Here is a 20,837-nt window from a genome sequence, read left to right as displayed (position 1 = left end):
TACTGAGTCTTGCTCATAGCATATGGGCTGTGCTTTCTGTTTTCCACAAACACACATGAGGGTAGCATCAAATGTCTCAAGTCATTTCCTTTCCTGTGATTTATTCTGCTCCGTTTCAGAATTCTAGAACAGTCTACATCCATACCACACTGACCACACCTGATCTTATCAGAATTCTAGAAAAGTATCTTATTTGAATTGATTCTATTTTCAAACATTTATTACCTTACATTTTGCTGACTGCATTTTTATGTCTGGTTCCTTAAAACATTGTAACATGGCAAAAGCTCCATGAACAGGTCAGAAGGCAAACCCGTGCCTTAGTTACTTTCTAAATATGACGCCATGATGAAGCACCCTGACCAAGGCAACCTACAATAGAAAGCAATTCATCAGGCTTGCAGTTTCAGAGGCTTAGAGTCCATAATGGTGGAGCAGAGGGTTAGAGACTGTAAAGTTGGAGCAAAGACACGGGAGCAGCAGGGAGCTCACGTCTCAAACAGCCAACAGGAGGTAGAAGAGCAAGCACACGAGAAATAACACCGGGCTTTTTTATTTTTATTAGATATTTTCTTTACTTACATCTCAAATGTTTTCCCCTTTCCTGGCTTCCCCTCGAAAAACCCCCTTTCCCCTTCCTCTTCCCCCTGCTCACCAACCCACCCACTCTTGCTTCTTGGCCCTGGTATTCTCCTACATTCTGGCATAGAACCTTCATAGGACCAAGGGCCTCTCCTCCCATTGACGATGGACACATCCTCTGCTACATATACAGCTGGAGCCACGAGTCCCACCATGTGTACTCTTTGGTTGTTGGTTTAGTCCCTGGGAGCTCTGGGAGTGCTGGTTAGTTCATATTGTTGTTCCTCCTATGGGGCTGCAAACCCCTTCAGCTGCTTGGGTCCTTTCTCCAGCTCCTTCATTGGGGATCCTATGCTCAGTGAGCATCCACTTCTGTATTTGTCATGCAGTGGCAGCACAAGACTTTTGAAATAACATAGTCGGTCTCCAGTGACATACCTCCTCTAAGGCCTTGGCTCCCAATTCGTATCAAATAGTTCAACCAAACAGGACTAGGTATTCAAGTGTAAGCACCTCTGGCTGCCACTATCATTCAAACCTTTACAACCAGTAAAAGAAGGGAGACAGAGACAGTGCATTTCCTTATTAATTAGAATGCTTGGATCTTAGAGAAGAGAAATGGAGAAAAACGATATAAAAGCATGTTTGAAAAGGCACACAATCCCATGCACAAGGAATATGAAAGAAACATTTAAGATGATATGTTGTTTTATAGACTGGACTAGAAAGGGAGAAACAAACAAACAAAAAAACCCAATAGTATTGGTAACATCAATATTTAGCTGGGACAGCTGGCAACATCTAACATGACCAGAAAATTCTGCTCTTTCTTTCTTTCCCTATTAATCCTGCATCTTTAAAACCACCTTCTATAGTTTTGCTTTGTTCTAGTGAAAGGTTATGGATAGAATTCTGTGTATTTCCCTTAATGTCTGCATTATATTTGGTAATTTCTTACCGCTAATATAGTGACTTCATTACAGTCTGGTAAGAAACCGTTAGCAAGCTTGCAGTCTGACTCAGAGGAGAACAGCACGTGACCCTGGTCTGCACCGTATGCTACAGGGGCCCAGCAGACCACAGACTTACACATCTGATAAGACAGTGTTTCCAGATCTATCTTCCAGGTTACAACTTATGAACTCCACACATTTCAGAGGGGGAAGGTTTGGGGAGTAGGTGGGTTGCTGAACTGGAAGGCAAATTTGAAAGTAGCAATGCTTCATGAGAGCAGCATAGCTCTGATTAACATTTTAGGATGAATGAGCTGAACCATAGTATATACTCCCTGGATTAATTACAGGGCCAGTAAAAAGTCTTAAGGTTGGAATCTGTATTATACAACAGACCTAGCTATGCTACCAGCAACACTGGAAACATGAGTGATCCAGTAACACATACTATTTTATTAAGAGTCTATGTATAGTATGTTATGTGGAATTTGTTCCCTATAGAACAGTGGTTCTCAGCCTTCCTAATGCTGCAACCTTTTGATGCAGTGGTAGTGTGATAACCCCAACCATAAAATTATTTTGATGCTACTTCACAACTGTAATTTTGCTACAGCTATGAATTGTATTGTAAACATCTGGTATGCAGGATAACTGATCTGCAATCTCCAAAGGAGAATTACTACTGTAGAGGGTTAGGGTGTTCATTCTTCTTACTATACATTGAATTTATAGCCTAGTCTAGAGGTGTTTTTTTATATTTAGTTACATAAAACTATTCACACAACATATTCACACAAAAGTTCTAAAAATGAACAAGGCATGGTTCTGTCTTATCATTGGGCAGAAGAAAACAGTTACACTCTATACACGGTTACATGATGTTCCCAGTGCGGAATAGTTGGTAGTAATATGCCAATTTTTTTCTGGCCTATTTTTTTAAAAAAACACTCTTTCTACTTCACCAGGGTGTTGTAAATACACGGAAATGGAGGAAATATTCATAGTTTGAGGTTAATTCACAAGTTTAAAAATAGCCACAGATTTTGTTATATTAGTTGTGATGAACAAAGTGACCAAGTTAGACAAACCTGGTTGAGCAATGAGGCTTAATTTTTAACAAGGCTCCTACATTGGTACATACTTCTGATTCAGAAATTATGTGTGAAATTCACAAATATTTCATAATACTTATACATCTTTACTATGTACTCATGTGACTCTTACTTGTGCTGGGATCAGTCCCAGATTCAAGGAAACTGAAAAAGGAAAAAAGTGTAGAGTTCAAACTGTGCGCATGCTTAAAACCTCAGTCATTGTTTGCGGTTACTCTTAGTAAAGATGCTTAGGCAGAACCCTGTTTACGCTTCAATCCTTGAATAAAAGGTTATTTGCAAAGGTGGAGGGGGGTGAGTTGTTATTGGCATCTACTGTGATGATGTGGTCTGTTTAATTACATCTGCCTATGAGACAAATAGTATTCTGTTGTAAGATGAAGGAGAAGCTTATGATTTCCAGGCACTTAATGATGGTAACATATCCAGAATCATATCACCATAGCGGGAGAGAATTGAAATTCAAGTCTGTCTCTCTGCCTGCCTGTCTGTCTGTCTCCAAGTCAAGCTTTCTCTTCTACAGCACTGCTTTGTTTGAAAGCCACATGAAGGAGAAACAGGTTGAATGGTGAATAACTCCTAAGTGGTTTTTCTTTGCCCTACTCGCAGTGAGGAAAACCACAAACCATGGAGATTGCAGTGAAAAGAAGACACCTGTTCCTAAAAGACTTTTCAGAAAATACACATGGATTTCTAAGTCAACGTTGGGGACTGCTGAATGTAGCAAAGGCACAGAAATCAAGGTCAATGTTCTTAAAATCCAAAGTGTCTTTTTTTTTTCTACTAAAGGAGAAAAGTATGGTAGTAGTTTTAAATTCCATTCATAAAATATACACAAAACTATGAAGTGTTGATGAATAAATTCAACCAAATGGCCGGAATCCACTGCACTGAAAACTACAAAATCAACTGCTGAAAAGAAAGGAAAGGCTACTGAGATAAGTGCTCAGGACCAGAGGGTTTGAGTCCCTGCGGCCTCCCAGAACTACAGGCAAGTTAGGAATTCTGGGAACAGAGAAACAAAGACTTGAAGAGAAAGGTCAAGATTATGAACCTTCTAGAAGACACTATGTAGAGGAGGATTCTTTACACACTTGGAATAAGTAAAAGATGGATAGATTTAAAAAGTGAAAACATAAAAGTCATAATCAACAAGCTGTATTTCATCAACAAAGGAAATGTTTTAAAAATACATTCAAAATTTAAGTACTGATGCAAGCCACAGACTGGCAGGAATTATTCACAACACGCCCATGAGGATAATGACAGCACGCATCTCTAGGAAACACTCACGACTCAGTAATGAGACAAACAAATAGACAAATGAACAAAAGATATAAATAGACACTCCAGTGGAGAAAACATGGATAAAAATAAGCTCATTAGGAAATCATTGGAAAAATATCACTTATAACTAAAATGAAATGCCATTACATGCACACTGAAAAATGCTAGATATATTAAAAAATCTGTCTGTGCCAAATGTTGTAGAGAAAATTGAACTTTTGCATATACCGGTTAGAATATAAAATTGCATGGCCATTTTAGAAAACCATCTTGGAGTCTCTTAAAATGTCCTATATCTGCCCTGGATGATCCAGTTAGTTTACTTCTAGGGAGACAAAAGCCTATGTTTGCCTAAATAGAGTTCTCAGTGCTTATGTTATCCAAGTGAAGTCAAGGAAAGTAGCCAGGGTTAAATTCCAGATGAAAGTGGAATGAGTCTAATTTAATTCACTCTCCATAGCCGAGCGAAACAAAAGGGTCTTTTTCAAAAGCTGCAAATGCACAGGATCAGGAAATGATGACAGAATTTTAAACATTAGGAGTCAAATAAAATTGTAGTAAATATATTAAAAATGATAATGTTCTATTTACAATGAGTGAATTAAAAAAATCCAGCCCTACTAATCTTGTGAGAGATTTGGAAATAGTCACACTAAGCACTTTTACAAACTCTTCAGGAGCTGTCGTTTTGTGAACAATCAAATGCCTGTGTGTGGTTTCTGTGCCTCCTCCTGGATCCCATCGTGCTGTTCATTCTCTGTTTGAAACCTGAAAGTTTCTTCCTTTCAAGTGCTGAAGGGCGTATCTGGACAGGGATAGCTGACTAATGTAATTGAGACTTGAAACTTCATACTGAAAAGTTTGGTTTCAAGCCACGTGTGCACCATGAACTCTGAAGTTTTCTTTACGTCCCTCATGGGATCCAGTGGACTTCTTCTAGATGGAGACTGGGAGCCTCTTTTCCATGAAACCTAACCAGTCTAAGAGGAACAGGTCTCCACACACTGATACAGTTTTAAGTGACTCTGCCTTTTGGATTCTAAAAGTTGGTACAAAAGCTTTGCCTCTGTGCAAAGTGAGTTTTAGCTCCCAGCTCCCAAAATAGAGTAGGCAACCAAGCATTGGTGGACCTCTGAGGACTGTTTCTGAATCAAAGGTAATAACTAAAATAGAAAGACCATTGTTGGTAGGAAGACCACTTTAAAGGATAAATCTTATCTCAAGAGAGATAAGAACAAGGATTTAGCTATAGATAGAGAGTAGGATACTTCAAAATGAACCTTTGTTATGGCTTGAATCTGAGATGTCCTTACAGGCTCATGTGTTTGAACACTTAGTCCCTAGCTATTGATGCTGTTTGGGAAGTTTGGGGACCTTTAAGAGATGGGGCTAACTGAAAAAAAAGTATTTCTAGGGGTAGACCTTGAGGTTTATAGCTGGACCCTGCTTCCTATCCCATCTGTTTCCTAGTCTCTTGGAATATGACACACAAGCTGCCTCAGGCTCCTGGTACCATAAAAGTCCCTTATGCAGTCCACATCCTATTGGGTTGTATCTCCTCAAAACATGAGACAAAAATAAAACTCTCCTCCGTTTATTTCCTGTCAGATAATGGTTCCTGTCCTGGTCCTGTAAAAAAGTAGCTAATACAGAATGAATTACTATTATAGCAAAGGGACCATGTTGTTTGTGCATCCTTAGAATGGGTTTGTAGCTAGAGAAAATTGTCCATTTCATCCAGGGTTTCCAGTTGTGTTCAGTATACGCTTTTGTAGTATGATCTCAGGATTTTTTAGATTTCCTCAGATTCTGTTGTTATATCTCCCCTTTCATTTCTGATTTTGTTAATTAGGATACTGTCCCCGTGCCCTCTAATTAGTCTGGCTCAGGGTTTATCTATCTTGTTGATTTTTTCAAAGAACTCTGTAGTGGTGTTAGATTTCCTGCTCTGAACTCCTGAGTTGGCTATTGCAGCTGTGAGAGTGAAGCCTAAATTGTGGTGTGGATCTCCGGAGGTAAGCCAAAACATGGGCTATTCGCTAGTGGAAGCTCTAGGCAACAAACTGAGCTGGCATAAGCATCCATAGGTAGTGCTGGAAGCAGAGCAAGGAACAGGGCTCCTAACATCCCTTGGATCCCAAATGATGCCACTGAAGGCCTCAAATTCCAAACATGGAGCTGCAAGACTTGTTTTTTGCTGTTTGGTTTGGTCTTGTTTGAACCAGTATTTCCTTCTGTCCCTCTCTGCCTTTTGGAGAATGAATGTTTATTCTATGCCATTGTGTATTGGAAGCATAAATTTGTGGTTTTGATTTAACACAGACTCACAGTTGAGAGACTGCCTTGAATCTCAGAAGAGACTTTAAATTTTGTTAATTTCACAGTATTGGAAGAGTGAGACTATGGGATGCCTGAAACTGAGCCGAATGCATTTTGCAGTAGGAAATGGCCATACGTCTATGAGTATTAGAGGTGGAATACTGTGACTTAAATGAGCCTATTCCCTATAGTGTTCACACTTGATCCCTAGCTTCAGGCACTGTTTTTAGAGGTTGTAGAATGTTTAGGAAGTGGGGTATTGCTGGAGGAAGTATGTCCCTAGGAATAGGTCCTTGGGTGCAGATGATTCTTGGCTCCCTTCTATTTCTTTCTTTCTCCCTCTACACTCTTCTGTTTCACTTTGTGTTTTACTGAGATATGAACAAAATGTTCCATTGTCCCTTTATCATAGCTCTGGGCCTCTCCTGCTGCTGCTATACCTCTCCTGTTATGGTTGACAGTAGTCCCTGAGCATGAGCCAAAAGAAATTCTCCCTCTTTTAAGTTGCATCTTGTTAGGTTTTTGGTCACACTGATGAAAAAAATAATTAATATAACATCCAATTTTTTTTAAAAAAAATAGAAAATATACTAAAAGAATTGGAGAGCTGAAAGTAAACATTTTTTCTGTAAGTGTACTAAGCTTAAAACTTAAAACAAACTATAACAGAAATGGGAAGTTAAAGAGAAAAACAAAACAAAATAAAAGAAATCAGAAGACCAGCCCAAAGTCAGAATAGTTCAGAGAGTATAAAGAAATGGACATATGACATTTATCAACAAAATAATTCAAAGTCATTATCTAAACTATTAAGTTATCTTTTTCTAGAATAAAAAGATTTTGATGTGTTATTGAAAATTTATCAACACAAGGCCCATCATAGTTTAGAGCATTGGGGCTAATGAAAACATTCTGTAAGTTTCCAAAAAAGAACCTCTCAAAGATAAGGGAATTAGACTGGATTCAGATGGTATAACAAAGACTGAGAACTATGGAGAACAGAGCAATGGAGTCTATATTCTAAGGAAATAAATGTCAACCTAGAAATTTGTACTCAGTAAATGATCAGTGAGTCTTAAACCATTTACTCTCATATATCCTTTTTTGGAAAGCTGCTGAAGGATTACTCCAATAAAAACAATACTGTTGCCCCTGCCCCAACCAACCAACCAACCAACCAACCAACCAACCAACTGGACAACCAACCAACCAAACAAACAAACAAATAACCAACCAACCAAACAACCCCAACCAACCAACCAACCAACCAGACAACCAACCAACCAGCCAGACAACCAACCAACCAGACAACCAACCAACCAGACAACCAACCAAATAACCAAACAACCAAACAACCAACGAACCAACCCACCCCAACCAACCAACCAACCAACCAACCAACCAACCAGACAACCAACCAACCAACAAACCAACCAACCAACCAACCAGACAACCAACCAACCAGACAACCAACCAACCAACCAACCAACCAACCAACCAACCAACCAACCAAGGAATAGATATTTTATCTAGAAACCAGTTGTTCTGGGGATGAAAAAGTTCCCTTGATAGACAGTGAATGGATATTTGGATGATCAGGAAGAGATTTGAGGTAGATTCAGGAATAAGCACATACAAAGTTAAGCAACTTGAAAAGAAATCCAAAATAATTGTTAGTTTTAGGGTAAATAAAATAATTGATTGTAACAGAATTTTAATCAGTTTACTGTATGGCTCACTTCCGAATTATAGGCATGGTTATAAGAATATAATTTCTGAGCCAGGTGTGGTGGCACACGCCTTTAATCCCAGCACTTGGGAGGCAGAGGCAGGTGGATTTCTGAGTTCGAAGCCAGCCTGGTCTACAAAGTGAGTTTCAGGACAGTCAGGGCTACACAGAGAAACCCTGTCTCAAAAAACCAAATATATATATATATATATATATATATATATATATATATATATAATTTCTGAATATTTAAGTTTTAAAATTTTTGATAGCATATCAGTGTATACAAATGTTTTATCCCATCATATTTCCCAGGTTGTCTTGGAACTTGTGATCTTCCTGTTTTAGTTTTTTGAATAGCCGAGATTTTTAAAAATAAGATATGTTTTTAAATTTTTGAAGTTATAACAACATTTCTCCCTTCCCTTCACTCCTTCCAAAGTCTCTTCAATCATCTTCAAATTCATGGCCTCTTGTTTTCACTGATTGTTATTTCATGCATATATAACTTGTTTAGTTTCTATAATGTTACTTGTATGCATGTTTTCAGGGCTGAGCACTTGAACTGTACAATTGATAAGCATGCTTTTCCCTGTGGAAGAGCACCTCTTCTGCTACCACCTTTCCTCAGTTGCCTCTAGTTCTTTGTGTAGGGTTGATATTTCATGGGCTTTTCTATTTGGTTTGGCAATGTTTGTTGGTGTCATTCTTGTTCAATAGCTGAGTTTTTCCTGTGTCAACATGATAGATCTAAGTATGACTTCTTGCAGAAACAGTTGTGGATGGTTGGACCTGTATTACTAACTCTCTAATGACATTTTATACTCTGGTTGCTATAATAGTACTGAGCTAAATGAAGATTTTTCCATGAGAGTTCAAACATGCATTCAAACTGCATATCCAGAAACACATATAATATCTTCAGTATAGGTGCTAAAAGGGGGTAAAGAGATTGAGAATAGAGATGCTCTTTGAATGTGGGTGGTATGGTTATTAGGAAAGAATATGATATAGTAGTTTATCTTTCTTTTTTTTGTTTTTTTTGTTTTTGTATTTTATTTTATTTTTTTTCAGTGAGAAGTATACATTTTTTTAATTTTTAATATTTTTTATTACATATTTTCCTCAATTACATTTCCAATGCTATCCCAAAAGTCCCCCATAGCGCCCCCCACTTCCCTACCCACCCATTCCCATTCTTTTGGCCTTGGCATTCCCCTATATTGGGGCATATAACGAAGGAGAGGTAACTAACCAAGTGGGAGACATAAAATGGATTAAGTGGTTAAGTTAGTTAAGAGCTAGTCAAGGAATGAGCCAATGTCTATGGTCTAGGCATTTAATAATAACTAATTAATCTCTGAGGTGTCATTCCAGAATCTGGAAAAAGAAAGAAAGAAAAGAACTTAAAATTTAAAATTATTTTTACACATTTATTTAAAAATGATCACATGGGTTGGATATATATCTTGCCTATTATGAATTGCATTGCAATAAAGATGGGAATGCAAATGTCTCTAGCAACTATCAAGAAAGACAAAACATAATTCATTCTGGTGAGGAAAATCTTAGTGGGAGGGCAAATTATCACAGTTATTGTGGAAATTACTATTCAACTTTCAGGAACAGATGAACCCTACAATGAACCCAGCAATCTTATCACTGGGGATATACTACAGATATTTTCAATGTTGTTTGCTGAAATGATTCCTCCAGTTTGCTTTGGGGAACATGTGGTGTATATGTGCATGAGTGTGGAAGCCAGAGGAAGAATTCTGGTGTCCTGTTCTAGCACTCTACCTTATTCCTTTGAGAGAGATTCTCTCACTGAACCTATGATGCTATTGTAGGGTGCTTTTCCCTTGGTCAAAACAAGATGCCATCTTTGACTTTGCCCCATGGTGATGGGTACTAGATGGAGCAAGTCACCAGAGTGGCAGCCGCCAAATGTAGGGAAAGTGAGGAGACCCTGCTCTGGCGTTACAGCCATTATTTCACTGCTCAGCTGCAAGGGATCTTGGGAGATGATAGACTATAGAAAGAAGTAAAAGGTTGATTAAAAGCAGGACTCTGTGATGCAGCTTCTGGGAGGTTGTCATTCATGATGGGGTGGGACTTTGCAATGATGCATCTCTAACACCCCTATAACTAACTGTTACTTGTGCTTTGCTGGTAACCCCAATAAACTCGTTAGTGTTAACAAGTTGGACTGTGGTGAAATCATACTTTGGTCTGTTGTTGGTGCATAGATGGGTGGTTAGATGAACTTCCATATATCCCTGTGTCTCCTGTGACCCTGGAGTTATAGGTGTGCATATCTGTGCACCGTGCCTATAGGTGTGACCATGCCTGTGTTCCCCCCTCCCCCCTCCCCCCTCCATGGGTCTTGGTGTTAGAGCACCATTAAAGGGCCATTAAGTAAAATCTTTGGCCTGGGTAGAGACCCACCATTCCAGTATGGCTAGGTTAGTCACTTTGGTTAATAGGCCACCCCTAGGAAGGTGGGCTCACCTTAAGCCATGCTAAAGATGCAGGCAGAATAACTAACTAGGACTAACTAGTTGTTTGATCAGGTATTATTCCTTACTGTCTCAGAACTGCTGTACACAATGCAGAAGCCAATAGAGTGAACCATCTTGGGTCATAAGTTTGCTTTTTTTTTTCTGAGATATCCGGAAGAGTGTGACTTTTCTGTATTTTCTTTTGGAATGTTTCTAAGCATGCCTTTCTCATCACTTTGGGTTTCTACAATGCCAAAACTTTGGGCTTTCTTACCCTTTCTTTAAAGCTCTCCTGCCTGCCATGTGGCTGCCTGTCCACTATGTGTCTGCTTTCCATACCAGCTTAAATGGCCTGGCCTTCTTCCTTCTCTCCCCGTTCACTGACTTCTGGCAGCTGCTGCTGCTTTACTGTTTGCCTGCCCTGCGGTTTTCCTTTAACACTGTAGTAAGACTGTCCCTGTGCTTCCATTTGAGCCCGTTCGTTCTTAAATTCTTTTATTAATGAGACTAGGAATCCCAAGGGGGGGGGGAAGGGAGGGAGTCTTGATTTCCCTGGATCACACGGGTTTAGTGAGGGTACTTTGAAAAGGAATTAGCAAGTCCGAATTCAGCACAGACCTGCTATAGAAAGGGCTTCATTATATCTGTTCCGGAGCTGTCAAGGAATGTAAACTGGTGAGAAAGATCTCAAGAGGGTACACTTGATGCTCCTTGATGTTTGAGGCATACTTGTATTCATCCTCTGAATACTCCTGAAGGCCGAGGCAGCCACAGTGACAGAGCAGGATGAGCAGGCAGCCAGGAGCAAGCTTGTCTTTTTCATAGGGTCTGGAGTGGATGTTCGAAATACCTAAGAGAAGGTGATGAAACATTAGTGCTCCTTTCAAAGTGACTGGCCCCAAAAAATGTCTTGCTGGGTTAAGGGAAGCGTGTCTCATTGGTTGGGATGGAAGGAGAGCTACCATTAAGGGAGAGTTTCAGGACGGAAGTAAACACCAGAACCATGTAGTATACAGTGCTTACAAAGTTCTCAGGAAGCACTGTGTTTCTTACAGACATGTTAGTGTTTGGATATCTGACAAACCAACCCACTGATGGTAGGGATTATTAATCAGGAACAGCTAAATTTCAGAGTAACGTCCACCTCTGGCTCCAAATGACTATACCTTCTCCTTTATTTCCTCTTTCTTTACCCTGTCCAGGAAAAGCCTGAGGGGCAGGCAACAAAAGAAAAGGAAAAAAGGAAGGAAAATGCCCATCTCTTCTTGCCACTTCAGCCCTGAATTAGAACACCAGCGAAGCTTAGAATTGGGTGTAAGTTTTGATTTAGATTTTAATTTATTGCTGGGCATGTTGTTTTCTGAGGCTAAGGGTTTGGTGTAATCCTTCCTTCTCTGAAAAATTAATGTTTTGGGCTCAGCCTATTTGGATTAAACTATTACAAATATTAAAACAGATGTTTAAGAAGACATGGGTGGGTTTTAAAATACAAACCTTAAGGCCATAGGTATGTGTTACCTTCCTATGACTTGTTGGGTAGAGAGGTTCCAGGGCACACAAAACAATGCAATTTCTCTTGGTTGCTCATCATAACTAGATAGTAAGACCCTGATGCTAAAGACACCACACACTGTGATTGTAGGAGATAGAGCAGTTACTCCCTCCAGGCTGGACTCCTTTCCCAAAGCCAGAAATCACTATATAGGCTGCTGGGGAAGGAAAAGACATCAGCAGTCTTACCCGGTGTTGGCTTCTGTAACCAACCAGGTGGGTGAGATGTGTCAACTGTCCAATAGTGGCATGACTGTTACGGTAGTAACCAATCGCTTTCTGATTGGATTTGTGGCTTGCTTCACAGGGGAGAATAAATGTCTGACACTCTAAACCTGTCTATAGAGGTGATAGGTCCTAGAGAGGGACCCACTGTCGGGGTTTGGGTAAATATTCAAGTTGGCAAACTGTCTTCTAAGTATCCATGTTGTATGTATAGATCCGTGTTGCTCTCAACCTTGATCAGAGAAGATTCCTTATGCAGCGATTAATGCTAAGAGTCATATCTGGTCAAAACAATGAAAATAATTGATTATGAATACTGAATATGATGAATCTAGATGAACCCCCTACTTAGGAAATACCACAGAGGAGGGGACCTAAGGACTAAGAGCCAGAGAATCTGGAGCAGGGTACCATATGCAATTTTCTAGACATGGCATAGACATTCGCACAATAGCTCACACTAACTGTAATTAACTACACAAGACCAAGTCAGTTAAAACTCCCAAATGTACAGGGAGGGTCATTCAAGGCTCCACCTTTAGCTATTATATCCATTAGCAGTAGATGTCTTCTATAGAAGAACGAGCTACTCTTTTTTTGAAGGCATAGCCAGTGGGAAGTTGCCCATGTACCAATGATGGCCCAAAATCTATGCATATATAGGCAACTCTAATTAGAGATGATGGATTATAGAAACAAAAGAGGAGACATGAAATCAAGGAGATGTGCTGGGGGCGTGGTATTGAAGAGGAGAGCTGGGAGTGGTGGTGGATATGGTCACTATACATCATACATGTGCAAGAAATTTTCAAATAAAAACGTAAATGGCAATTGAGCAGTAAAGTATTTTATTTGCTGGTTAATTATATAAAATTGGCTAAATGACATAAAAGCAACAACCATATGTCAATAACAGCATTTTACAGCATTAAACCTCTAAAAGCCTTTAATGGGACCTTCATTTGTTGCTTGGTCTGTGATACACAGACACAAAAAGTAATTATTAGTTGTCTTTGTGTTCAAAAGTAAGAGTAAAATCCCACTAGTGTATATGGACTATACCCTATATACAGTAGGCAGTATATAAACTGTTTCCTAAATATACCATTCATCATAATTATTTTAACTTTAAAAATTAATTCATGTGTCTATCGTTTTATGGATAATAAAGCCAAAGCATGAAGAGAGTATATAGCATGCTAAAGGCCACACAGCTGAAAGGGACTGAGGCTAAATCTAGAATCAGCAATATTGGCTATAGATGTATGTTTAATTCTATATATTGCCACAATACAATCTATATCACTGTCTAGTGTACATTCTGAGAACACAGTCAAAAGATAATTATAGAAAGAAAGGGCACAATTAATTGGACCTGAGAAGGATTGTGACACATGTCCTAGAGTGACAAGCCAGCTGGCCACAGACCACACTTTTGTGCATAGGAACTGCAATCAGGGGACACATTACTGCCCCTTTAGAGATTCAGCTCTCTGGTATCCTAAGCTCTGGTTCTGTCACCCAGGGGCACAGTTCTCAGTTAAGCAGGGTCCTGGCTAGTCTCATGTCAACGTGACTCACAAAGGAGAGCTATCTAAAAGGGAAGAATTTTAATTAAGAAAATTCCCCCACAAGATACGGCTGTAGGGCTTTTTTTTGTATTAGTGATTGGTGGGGAAGGTTCCAGACCATTGTTGGTGGTTCCATCCCTGGGCTGGTGGTCCTGGATGGTATAAGAGAGCAGGTTGAGCAAACCATGAGGAGCAAGTCAGGAAGCAGCATTCCTCCATGGCCTCTGCATCAGCTCCTGCCTCCAGGTTCCTGCCCTGTGTGAGCTCCTTTGATGATGAAGTGACACAGAAGTATAAGCCAAAAAAACCCTTTCCCCCCCCTTTTTTTTTTTTTTTTTTTTTTTTTTTTTGGTTATGGTGCGTCATCACAACCATAGAACCCCCAACTAAGACAAGCAGATAGTAGTTTTCTTTATTCTTGTTTGTGACTGAGCCTCATAATTTTATTTGGATCTTGAGCCTTAGAAAAATCTATATCTGTTAAGGCTTACATCTATACCACCCATATCTATATTTATATCTGAATATTTTGATGTCCCATCCTGGCGTTATCTTTGAACTCCAGGAAGCACCTCTTCTTCATTTTAGGAAAATGTCTTAAAATTTCTGCTGTATTGCATGTTCCTCAAAATCACACTAGGACATTCCCTCCAGACTGGCGGTTAGACAGAATGTCACATGCCCAGGAGAGCAAAAGCTCCTAAGATTCTTAAGAGCACATATATATATATATATATATATATATATATATATATAAACTTGAGAGTAAAAAAGGAAAGTAAAGGGTTGATAGGGGTAGAGACTTTGACCTGCTATACAACAGAAAAAGATTTGGAGATTATGGAGGTGCAAGCAAGCTTGGCACACTCCAGGGTTGCAGGTTTGTGAGAGTCATCACTCATATTGGGGTGGGGTCTTTGGTGATTAAGTTGCTTTTGTGTTCTCTCTGTGCCTTGTATGTAACTCCTCACATGCACTTCTTCTGTTAGTAACCACAATAAAAATACTCACTGGTTCCCCAAAGAGGACAATGGTGCAATGGTTAATTTGTGGGCTGTTGTGGGCTCCTTTTGTGGGGTAAATACGTGTGTGTGTGTGTGTGTGTGTGTGTTATAACCTCCCAGGAAAAGTCTGTCACGAAACAAACACCTTTAACACCATCATGTCACAATCTGGTACAGAGAAGTGAGTGATTCAGTAAATAGGAACAACAAGAAGAAGGTTTTATTTTTATTTTTAACTTATAATTTTTTAGCAGTATACTGGAAAGAGAGGAGGATTCAGGAGAGTCTGCAGGATGATAGCTTGTGGTTGATTTGTTTCATCTCATGTGAAAACTCCATAGTTGAGAAGCTACCGTTGTCTGCTGAGAACTCAGCATTTAGGAGCATTAAGGTGATAAATCCCACCATTTCCAGGAATAGCTTTTGAAGAGAAAGCCTAGGCTTGCAGCTTTTTGAGGGAAGCTTGAAACAGGGGCATCAGTTAAGATTTCACGAGTTATGTCTATCCTGTCATGTGCACAGCACTGAAATCCACTGTGTGTGGATAGTTTTGAAGCCAGAGTATGAGCTTCAAACATCCATCCACACACAGCTAGAATGATGACCTTCAGAAAGCCATACAACTCTCCTGAGCCCCCTTTCCTTCCTAAACATTCATAAACATGGAGACTTAAAACTATATATCCTTCAACCTTTCTAGACCCAGTATCGTATGCATATCTGTATGGCTTGAGGTATAACCAACCTAGTAGGGAAAATTCATGAGAAACTGTGATGGTATCCTCTGTTGGGACAGAAGATAAAGTATTTACATTATGTTCATAAAGACAGAGAGTAAAAGCTGCTGTATAACTTACCCACATGGGAGAGAATTGTCTATTGCATATTCTTGATTTCCAGGCTCTGACACATCCATGTTCTTCTTGATATGGTATAATATAATGTAATATAGTGTGATATAATATAATATCTTGATGTAGTAAAACATCACATTGTATCACTGACTGAAATGTTCAGAATAGTCAGCATAACATAGGGTTTTTGCACAGATATGCTTATTTTAAGGCATTCAAGGTAGTGACAACATATGTAGATCATGTGTGCAAGAAGCTATAAAAAACCAGAGGTAAGGCGACTTACACCATTGGAGGCACCAAACTCATGGAAAGAGTGAAATGGCGTGGATTCAAATTCTGTCTCAAGTTCTAAAAGTCCATTTGTTTTCTCTCCATGTAGCTGTGAGTGTCATCTGCATTCCAGAGCTTTCAAGGGAAGGGTGATGCTGAACACTTCTACAGCAAAATAATCAGGGAATTGTCAAACTGTCAAAACCAGAATGTCAGGAGTTTAGCTCTGGGACTCGTGATTCATGATCTCCTTTCCCCCTTTGCTTGGACTCAGGAAGGATGTATGTAGTGTAAAGGGTTAGAGAACATTTTAATGTAAATACAATTCTTTATTTTCTTACAAGATTTTCCAAGTTTTTTTTAAAACTAATTTTTCAATTAAGTTTAAATTGATTTCTAAATTTCTTATAGAGTTTTAAAACTACCAAATGAATACTATTTAGAGGGATCCTAACATAGACTTAGCTATTACTCCCTTTCTTTGTTCAAATTTGGTGAACTTATAAGTAAAATCAGTAAGCTTTATAGAACTGTTCTAGAAATAAATAAAGTGGATATTCATAACTCTTGAGTATCCATGGAAAGTGTGGTTTTGAAGCCAGTTTTGAGGGAAAGAGAGCTATATGTGTGTAGATCTTTAGTAAGTACCATATTTATTGTGTTGGATGCTCTCTACTGACAGTGCTCAGTAATACTAAAGCATTGAAAAGACGTGTACTCTGGGGCAAGTGATAAATAGGTTATCTTTTCATAGCTACTGCAAAAGGAATGGCCATAGCAATTCCCTCTCTATCTCCAAGTGTTATGCTCTATTACTTAAGTATATTACAATGTCATTAATAGTCACAAACTGTGTGTTGAAGAGAGTCTCAAGAAGGGTGTGATCAGCACAGACCTGCTTACTTTCGTTAGTTTACATGGGAGTATCTTAGCTTGAAGTCCATCTTCCCTAGTGGCTCTCCCCAAGTGTACCATGGCAACAGCTGGTAATTCCCACCAGAGGGGCAATGCTGGATCAGGCTGCATTTGCAGCTCTTCTGTTGTCTTTCTTTAGGGACACATCCATGAAGACACAGATCCTCCACATTACTAACGAGTGCAGTAGAGTCCCCGATTGCAGTGCCGTCCTGTCAGAAACATCTGGAGTGTTCCTTCAAACCACAACTGGAAAGAAGTCATGCAACACACTGAGTTCCACCTTTACCTTAGTTTTACAGCAACAATCATTGTAGATGTATGTATCCTCACCATTCTTCGCAATGACCTGACCTTGTAGGCTTCTGCCATGGATGAGCCCTCACTTGGAACTCTTCATTTCCCACTTTTTTCCCTGTCAGTTTCCTTCCTACACCATGGGTCAGATGCATATTTCTATACATGCATGATAATAACAACAGCACAAACATGAATTTAATACCATTCCTTATTAAGATCATTAATTCAGCAGATACATGGGAGAGACCAGGGCCGGGATCAGAGCAGTGATAATCGCTGGCTGGGTGGGCATAAAGCAAAGCAACATAATATTGGCACACAACAGAACCATGGGTTGAATTTTATGATCAGATCTTTAATGAGTATCTTACAGCTTGTTATAGAAAAGTATTTTCAATTAGCTAAATATGTGTAATAATTGAATAAGCACCACTAGAAGAAATGAGCTTCTAGCAATAAAAGCATTTAAACAGAGCTTATGAGACCAACTTGAAGTTAATTTCCAAAAACGTGTTTCTCTTGCTACGGACTGGAAGAATGCTGAGGGCAAATGACCATTTACCTAGATTGTATTTTATATAAAAATGCTGGTGCTCCCATGAAATTTTCATATATATTAAATTATCTTTATTCTCTTAAGCATCCTGTGAAATAAATCAAGAGCTGTGCTTAATAAAAAATGTGCCCATGTGTGGTGCCTCAGGAGGCTGAGGCCAGAGAATTCCACAACAACCTGGGTTATGTAAGTAGTCTGAGGCTGGCATGAACTATAGCGACCCCTGTTTCAAAAAAGTAAGCTAATTAACTAACTCACTACCAATTAATAAATGAATTAATAAGCACTAAGACAGGCTCAGAGAAAATTCCCACAAAACTCTAGAGGTGAAAAAATTAGCATAACTGAGATCCAATCCCAGCCAGTTCTGTTTCTAAACTGTATTGTTGATATAAGTTTTCTGGCACTGTTTGTCTCTCTGTTGGCTGTTATAAAAGCTTCATCCTTAAATCACTGGATTCATAACTTACCTTATGTCAGACAGGACAGAGGGGAGAAGGAGATGGATCCCCCAAACCCACCTCCAGTGATCTACTTCCTCCAGCTACGTCCAGGCACCTGCACTTCAGCATCTCCCAAAAGAGGGTCGCTAGCTGGGACTCGAGTCTTCAATACATATGTCTTTCATGGAGTAAATCATCGCTACATGGGTTAAAATCTATTGGCTTTGCTGGCTAAGGAAGTCCTCTTTCATACTCGCTACAAAGTTCTAGGATGCCCCGAATGTGAAAGAACAACTGGAGAAAATCCTCAAGCACATGAAATCCCTGGGATTTCAGTCATCTCGAGCAAATAATTCAGTGGCCCTAGAATTTTAGACCTTCCAAGGTAGGAGGCTTCTCATCTCTGTATTTATTCCTTCCCAGCACTGGGATTTCTAGAAAGAATAGAATTAAACAAATGAGTGGAGCAGGTATTGACTGGGTAGATGGGGGTAACCAAGATGTTGGCGTTAGTAATACAAAGAACAAGAGGTAGTTCTCTCAGGCAGAGTTGTCTTTTGTGAGGTGCCCGAATGTTCAGCTATTCCAGTATAAAGTGTGGTCTTGCCACTTTGCTAGTCCCAGGTGGCCTCTGGGTTCATATTTGCCTGGTTTCTTGTTCCTGTGCTTTTGTAAGCAGGCTGGAATCTGCTGTGACACAGGCTGTTAGGCATTCACGAGTTCCTTTGGAATCTGTACAATCAAGGACTCCAAGTCCAGCCTTTTAGTTATCTCTTGATTTATGGCTGGAGGGGTGGCTCTCCTGCAAGCTATTGGACAATGATGATAAAAGAGATAGCAGCACCTCGGTGGACTTCCTGTTACCCTTTTCTATAGTTACCACTTAGAAGCATTTAATGGGGTACAGAGTGCTCAGGGTGTAAAACCGCTTCTGCTCACCATTGTACTGTGGAGTCAACTGGCGACTCCACTTCAAATTTTCTAAACCAGAAAATAAACCAGTTCACAATTACCAGTACAATTTTGTCTGTCTGTTCTGTCCTTGCCAAACAGGTAATGTTCCAAGTGACATGATAACAACTGCTCTGCTCCACTCTTTTCCCTTGGTTTCCAACTTTGAACTTCAAAGCTAAGCCCCAGCATCCTTGCTCACCCATAACCTCTTAACTGTGGAAAAACTTGCAGCAGCCCTGCCAGCAAGGGGCCGATGGTACTGCTTTATTAAAATCAGATGGGGGAATTATGAAGGCATGACACTGCATATTTGAACACGATGCCTGCAGTTTTACCCTTGCTAAACAGTGGACGATGAAGTGTTAACCTCACATTTGGTAGAGGGGTTTTTTTTCTTTTTAATCTTGTGTATTTATTTGCTCCATGTGGGAGGAGGGGGCCACGCAGGCCACTCGGGCTGTCTATCAGCAGAGGACAACTTGAGAGAGTCAGTTCTCTCCTGCCAGGTGGGTCCCAGGACTTCCATTAGATAGTCATCACTCTTGGTAGCAGGTGCCTTTACTTGCCATCTTTTTGGGTCCTGTAGTTCCTTATAATGTTTATAGTGTGGCCTTTCTACCAATAGAAATTATTTATTGGTAGAAATTGTTATTTCTACCAATAGAAATAATACCGGTATTATTAAGGCCTTGATATAAATGCAAATTCTTTGGCCTTACCCCAGTCCTACTGATATTAGAAATATCATTCCTCTTTTTTATTTAAAGGTCAAAATAGGTTAACGCCTCTCCTTGGGTGGTACCTGGGTAATAAGGACTCCAATATAAGAGCTGAAATTCAATACATGTGCAAACAATCCTAGGCTGAACTATTCTAAGGCAGCCCACCTTTACACTGAAAATATCCATCCAAATTATCCCTTTCCACTTAGCAGAGAGAGGAGGGAGGGGTGTGGGAGTCAGTGAAGGCATTTTTAAAAGCACCTCTTCAGAGAGGCAGCTTCTGTTTGATCATAGATAAAATGCTTTGTAAAGTAGCAAGAGGAGGTATCTATGCATTTAATGATTCTGTAAGTCGGGGCTTTAACATTTTATTGTTGTTTTTTTATTGCCAGGGATTCCATTTCTCTCTGAGAGTGTTGGGGGTGATGTGTGGTAGCCACATTACCAAATCAGTCCGTGATTAATTAGCCGACATTCACTGAGTGCTTAACGTGTCCATAACTAAGTTAAAATGAGACCAGTGGATAGGTGACTTGCGCTTTCTAATACAATTATGATCTAGTTGAAAAGATGGTTCAAGACCCCCGAAGCTTCTGAGCTCCATAAAATAACATAATTAAAAGTGAAGGTGCAGAACCCAGAGTGAATACAGATGAAGTGCATTGTGGGAAAGAGTAATCTAGAGGCTTTAGTATTTATTTATAAGAAGGCTCCGTGAAATGGTTGGATCAGAAATGATGTTTAAGATCAGTAGTGGGCCCTTGCAGAGGGAGCCTATGTTCCTTTCTTCTTGCTTCTCTGCCTCCAAATAATGCAGCATCTGAGTTTCTTTATGTGAAAAGGTAGCATACAGCTCTGCTCCTAGAATCTCTGATGGCTTTGTGATGATAACAAGTGATGAGATTAGCTGCCAAGTCCTAGTCTAGGCTTTGAGAGAGCCTGTGTGCTTCTGGCCACCCACTCTCTTGGAACCTAGTCACTTTCCT

At 39.7% G+C, this 20,837-nt stretch overlaps 1 long non-coding RNA gene across 1 annotated transcript in view; it reads left to right on the top strand.

The window, feature by feature from the left end:
• The window catches only part of LOC110300809, a 65,403-nt gene extending 46,214 nt beyond the window's left edge, over positions 1-19,189 (top strand). Inside the window, exon 4 of the long non-coding RNA XR_002378637.1 lies at positions 17,016-19,189. This is a non-coding gene — a long non-coding RNA (uncharacterized LOC110300809). The remainder of the gene's footprint in view (positions 1-17,015) is intronic.
• Positions 19,190-20,837: the final 1,648 nt, after the last annotated feature.

This window comes from Mus caroli, chromosome 8 (assembly GCF_900094665.2).
Source record: "Mus caroli chromosome 8, CAROLI_EIJ_v1.1, whole genome shotgun sequence".
NCBI lineage: Eukaryota > Metazoa > Chordata > Mammalia > Rodentia > Muridae > Mus > Mus caroli.
Note: the sequence above shows the minus strand (reverse complement) of the source record. Positions and strands in the feature narration are given on the sequence as shown.